Source organism: Galeopterus variegatus, unplaced genomic scaffold, assembly GCF_000696425.1.
Source record: "Galeopterus variegatus unplaced genomic scaffold, G_variegatus-3.0.2 Scaffold2039, whole genome shotgun sequence".
Lineage (NCBI taxonomy): Eukaryota > Metazoa > Chordata > Mammalia > Dermoptera > Cynocephalidae > Galeopterus > Galeopterus variegatus.
The window spans coordinates 303323-309846 of record NW_007728150.1 but is presented as its reverse complement, the minus strand read 5'-3'; positions in this window follow the sequence as shown (position 1 = coordinate 309846).

Here is a 6524-nt window from a genome sequence, read left to right as displayed (position 1 = left end):
AATGCTTGAAAAGCACCTAATATATTGTAGGTGTTTAAAAATGGCAGCTATTATTATTTCTCTTTGAACTTTTAAAGTCACTGTTGGTTGCCTTATGGCTGAACAGCCATGCCACTAGACTAGACTACAACCTCATTGAAGGGTATCTTATCCATCTAAGTATCACCTATGACTGGAACATAGTGTTTGATAGATGTTTCTTGAATGGATGGATGGATGGATGCCTGTTGGACCACCCATCATTGGGTTCACCCATACTCACTTGCATGTGTGCACCCATCCATGTGTGCATCCACCCATCTATGCATCCAATAAGCAACAGAAAGTTGACTCCTCTGTCAGCCGGAGCTGCCTCCCAAACCCTGTCTCCTTTTTATTTACCTCATGTTGCTCTGAAGTACCATCATGTTCTGGGCCCCCCAGCTCCAGGATCGTCTTTCATGTGTGCAACTTGTTTTCTCAGTCTCTGCAAATTCCTCTAGGACAGAAACAGGTCTATTTCACCCATGAATTCCCACATTTTCTGACATAGAATGTTCCCCATAGGGCTGACCATAAGCTAGGTGCTCAATAAAGACTTGTTAATTGAATTACTTGATTTATGTTATGTTCTATACACAAACTCATGTCAACATTTTGGTCAACTTGTCTAGTGACTCATTAGAAAATGGGCAGCTAGTGACAGCGAATATAGCCTCACGGAGGAAGGAGGAGTTGGGACAACTTCAGCAGTCAGCATGGGCTTTCCTGAGGAGGGGGCCAGAACTGGGTGTTGAATGATGGGTGGGATTCAGAGAAGCCAAAGGAAGGAGGCAGGCCCTGGGGATTGAGATGGTGGGACACAGCATGATAAATGGCCTGAGGAGGGAACGGGTTTGGTGTGTAGGACCCATGAACAAAAGGCTTAACTGAATAGAGAGAGAATGAGATGGAGTCATGAGAGGTAGTGTTGGATAAGAAACTTCTAAGATCTGGAAAGCTATGAAGAAGCACTTTAAAATGTGAACGTTAGCAGTTTAGTGGAAGTTATACCATAGTTAGTTGCATAAAGGTGGTTGCACCATATTGAATTACTTTACCTAGGGAAAAGGGATGCGTGGTGGAGGGAAAATTAAAATAATATGCCCTGCTACAGGAGAGGTCCGAACAAAAACATTTTGCTTGGGTCTAACTGGCCATAGGTCCGATGGTTTTCTATCCACCACACAAGTAAATAGCTCAAAGGAAGGCTGTCCGCCAGCATAAATCTTTGTGTGGAAAATCCTGCCAGTGTGGCCATGGAAAATGCCCTCTTGCTGGCCATAATTATAGAGAATATGTGCAAATAAAAGTAGAAAGAAAACACTTTTGCAGAGGCGTATTTTTTTTGTTGTTGTTCTTATTTTGACAGAGTGGAAGAGAAATTCACAGACCATTTTCTCATTCTCCCAGTTGGGGCAGAATGACCTCATGCTGCTTGGCTGGCCTGGGGGTTGGTGACAGACCCAAGACTAGTTTCTGCACAGAGACCTGCGTTTATGGGTCTTTCAGTCCTGAGATGGGCTCGGGGTGAGGGGGAGAGTTGTTGAGGAGAAGGCCACAGAGGCCATTGCCTTATTTAGCTCTGACTGGCCAAAAAAGTTTGGTTTTATTCAACCAAAGGGAGATGGGAAGGTAATTTTCTGTGTTCTCAAGTTTTCCTTCTAACTCTGAAGAAGCCCAAAGCATGGCACACATCTCCTAGAGATCCCTCTCCAACCAGTGAGATGGCAGATTCTGTTCCTTCAAGTTTTACATCTGCCCTTCCAGAATGTTGTCCTTTCTCTGAAAAATCCTTAGGTGAAGAGTCAGTATTTACTAGTCTGGCAATGATGCCTGTATGGATTGCTTGGCCCCCTCAGGACTGGGCTCCAAAGTGCAGAGACAGTGCTCTGGTCCGGCTCTGAGCTGCAAGGAGAAGAGACACACTCCAGGTTCCTGCTGTTGTACAAGGTTTGTTGCAGGGGCACATGTGCACTGGAGTTAGAGATGTATCAAAAATTGGAAAATTAGAAGTATCCAAGGCAGCTCTGGAGACCAGCCCTCTTCCCAGCATCTCTTGATCTGTCTGTCTGTCGCATTCTCCTGTCTGCTTACGTATAGTTCCTTAGCTTCACCTTGCACATGGCCCATCATGATTGCCAGCTCCCTTCCCTTCTGGAAACTCTCTGTGCAACTTTTGGCCTCTGTCTCCAATGCTAACTGGCTGTTTTTCTGCTTCTTAATGGAAATATAACTGGCCCAACTAGCCTCAATCATCTAGGGCAGGCAGGGCCTATTGCCCTGGTCTGCTGGTGGTTTGGTTGCCCTTGTGTTGGCACCCACCTAGAGGACAGTCAGCCAAGGGGTGGGCAACATGCCACTTATGAGCAGAGGTTAAGTTGGGGTGTGGACAAAGCAGGAAACACTACCATGTCTAATATAGTAGTCATTATAAACAGCACTGGTAGAGAAGGCTCTGGTAGGGGCTACACACATAGTTTTTATCAGTTTAGCTAACATTTGTTTTAAATGTAAAAAAAATTTATATGGAAAGAAAAAACCTTACGGGCCGGCCCAGTGGTGCACTGGAGAGTGCGCCGCTTGGGAGTGCGGCGGCGCTCCCACCGAGGGTTCGGATCCCATGTGGAGACCGGTTCCTGCTCACTGGCTGAGCACGGTGCGGGTGCAACACCGAGGGTTGCGATCCCGTTGCCGGTCCCCGGTACGGGCGCGACACTGAGGGTTGCGATCCCGTTACTAGTCAGTAAAAAGGACAAAAAGGAAAAAAAAAAAAAAAGAAAAAACCTTATCATGAATACCATGTACTTGTGAATAGTCTGAGACACAAAGGTATATTTGTACCTATTAATACCCAAATAAAGGTTCTAAACATCTCATTTTAACTCTGTAGTGTCATGTTGGAAGAAACTTCTATTCCATCAAAAACAAAGTAAACTTTTTAACTGGCTGTTTGAGTTTTTAAAAATTGTTTTTCAGCACAATTTCTTCTAGCCAAAGGAGACAGGAGGAATTGTAATGTTTAGGTTACAATCCCCATTTCCTTTTAAACTTAATTTTGTGGGAAAACAACCCTACTTTATCCCAACCCATGTCTGGGAATATGTAAATGAAAATATGATATGCACACATGTATTCAGCTTTCTCTGACCTCTGTGACAGGTCCCCTCAGTTATAGTACAAGTTGTGCTTGGGCACAGTAGAGGGACACAGGAAAGTTTAGGAATGTCATTTAGGATTAATTAAGTTTGGCTACTGGTAACGGATATCCAAATAGCAGTAGATTTGACAAAGAAGTTCAGAACAATACAGTGGCTTTGCTATGTTCTTTCCAGCTTTGGGATTTCCATTTTATTTCAGCTTTGGGATTTTCAGTTCCCAGGTGTGGTCCTCCTACTCCTGTGGTGCAGGATAGAACCCCACCTGTCACATCTCTGTTTCAAGCAGCAGGAAGGAGGAAGAGGAAAACAAGTAGCCAAGGACTTTTGCCAGCTGTGAGTATGTCTTAAGGAAGGTCCTTAGATGCTGCCACATGAACTTCTGCTTACATCCCATTGGTCACAACTTAGTCACATGCCACACCTAGCTACAAGAGAGGCTGAGAAATGTAGTTTTTATTCCAGATGGCTATTTGCCAGCTAAAATTTCCATCACTATGTATATTATTCAGAGTTCTCCAGAAAAGCAGAATCAACAGGATGTGTATGTATACAGAAAGAAATTTATTATATGGCATTGGCTCATGTAATTATGGACACTGGCAAGACCAAAATCTGCAGGGTAGGCTGGCAGACTGGAGAATTCTGTCTTGCTCAGAAGGTTAGTCTTTTTGTTCTATTCAGGGCTTCAGCTGATTGGATGAAGTCTACCCACATTATGAAGGGATATCTGTTTTACTCAAAGTCCACTGATTTAAATGTTAATCTCTTCCAAAAACACCCTCACAGAAACACCCAGAACAATAATGAAGTCTACCCACATTATGAAGGGATATCTGTTTTACTCAGAGTCCACTGATTTAAATGTTAATCTCTTCCAAAAACACCCTCACAGAAACACCCAGAACAATGTTTGACCAAATATCTGGGCACCCTGTGGCCCAGCCAAGTTGACACAAAAATTAACTGTTACACTCTAGAAGAAGTGGAGCTGGATATTGGGGGACAACAGTAGTCTCTGTCACATTGGGGGTCAGCAACCTCTACTCTGAACAAGAATGTAAAATTACTGAGGGAAATGACTGTCATCATTGTATTTCAGTGATTTTCACAATACTTTGCACAATAGTGGTAACCAACAAATACTTGTTGAGTGAATAAGAAACATAATCAACATATAGAGATGATTAAAATGAGCTGGAACCACAAATAAAAATAGGGGCAGCAAACTTTTTCTGTAAAAGGTCAAAGAGTAAGTATTTTCAGTTTTGTGGGCCATATGGTTTCTGGCCCAACTCTGCAGTTGGAGGTGAAAGCAGCCACAGACAGTATGTAAACAAATGGGTGTGGCCAGACTTGACCCAAGGACAGTAGTTTGCCAAACCCTGGAGTAGACTGTCAGGATCTAGCCTCCCATTTCATAGGGAACTGGAGTTAGTTGGCTTGGTCAAGGTTACCCATGGGTCAGTAGCAGCAGAACCAGGATAAATCCTAGGTCCCCCATCCTCTCATTCAGTGCTTAAGTCTTACCATTTAAAAATTAATTTTTGAGGGTCAACAATGTAGAATAGACAGCACCTGCTTCTCACTCAGTGTCACAGACCTTGGAAGAATAGGATGTATGTGTGTGTGTGTGTGTTGACAGCAGCCATGAGAAAGGGTCATTATACCCCATGGGCCTGAGAGGGCACTGGTGTGCCACGACATCACATCAACCGCTGCAATTCCTTGTCAGAGGAGACAGAGTGCAGAGTGCCAAACCATGCCCACCACCTCCTGAAGTTATTTATGCCTTAATGGGTGCCACAGACTGAGACCTAGTCCTCTTGTGGAATAACATATGAAAATAAGATTTCATTTGCATGTTGGGAAAGAGAAAGCTTGCCCCCTCCCCAGAGTCTGAGATGCCATATAAAGTCAAGCTTCTGCCACTGTGGAGGACATTATTACTCTATGGCCGACCTGTCCAATACGGTAGTCATGAGCCATGCGTGATTATCGGGCACTTGAAATGTGGACAGCATGACTGAAGAAGTAAATTTTAAATTTATTTAACTTTAGTTTATTTAAATTTAAGCTTAAAAAAAACTGATACTTGACGAAGTTATTAGAAAACTTTCAGGTCTGTTTGGAACAACCTACATACGTGAATCTATTTTCAGTGGAATATTTTATGAAATCTAAAAACAATTTAAGTATTTCTGGTGCAAATCTAGCATTTGCATAGAGATTTTTAAATACACACAGATCTCAAATATTTAATGCAAAACAAAAGGATTTAAAATGTCTCATTAGTAATTTTGTATATTGATTATGTGTTGAAATGATAATAGTTTGGATATTTTGTGTTAAATGTATTATTAAAGTAAATTTCACTTGTTCCTTTTTTACTTTTTTTTAGTGTGGCTACTAGAAGATGTCAAATGGCATATGTGGCTCACATTAGATTACTATGGGACAGCACTGTTGTGGGGATGCCAACCTCACATTCTCAGGAATGCCCTGATTTACCCCTCTGCCCACATTTTTTCCTCTTCGCAAATTTTGTCTAACGCAGGACACCACAGCATCTCTGCCTGGTCTGTTTCATAACACGGTCTTTCTTTCCTTCCTTGATGGGTGGAAGTGGAGGAAAGAGACTTTGCCATCTCAACAGAGTCTGGCATAGAATAGTGACACACCAAGGATTCCAGTGGAATGATTCCTGAGCTGAGAATTGGAAAACTGGGACTTTGCCCTGACTTCATGGCGATCATGAGGCATGTCAGCTAACACGGGTGGCTTTGAGCAAGCCGCTTCTCCTCCCTGGGCTTCAGTTTCCTTACCTAAAGAGTGAGAATAATATTTCTTGCCCCCCAGTTAGAGCTTTTTTTTTTAAAAAAAGACTTTATATCAGAGGAGAGCTGGAAAAAATGAAAGCACTCTTCTAATGTTAGATAATCTGCATTGACAAAGTGGAGGAATTCTGCCCTTTCCTGCCCTTTGTTCTCTCTCTTTCTATTCATGCAGCAAATGCTAAGTGCAGAATGACTACTTTGGGCCAGGACTGCACTTGGCTTCCCTGTGCATCACACAGGGTCTTCCTTACCTGGCCCCACGCCACCCTTTCCTTGCAGAAGAACCCTGAATGGCTCGCTCCTTCTCACCTCCAGTCATGAGCACAGTCTTGGGGCCAAAAGTAGTTTATCCAACTTCATCTTCATCATGAGCCCTCCATGAAGCCCCGAGGAAGAAACCAGCTCACACACTGTGCGCAGGCCCACCGTTACCCCCCGCATGATGAAATGTACACAGAGACTCTCAAAATTGGTGTTAAAAGCACATAAACCTCTTGGGTTGTTGAGATTC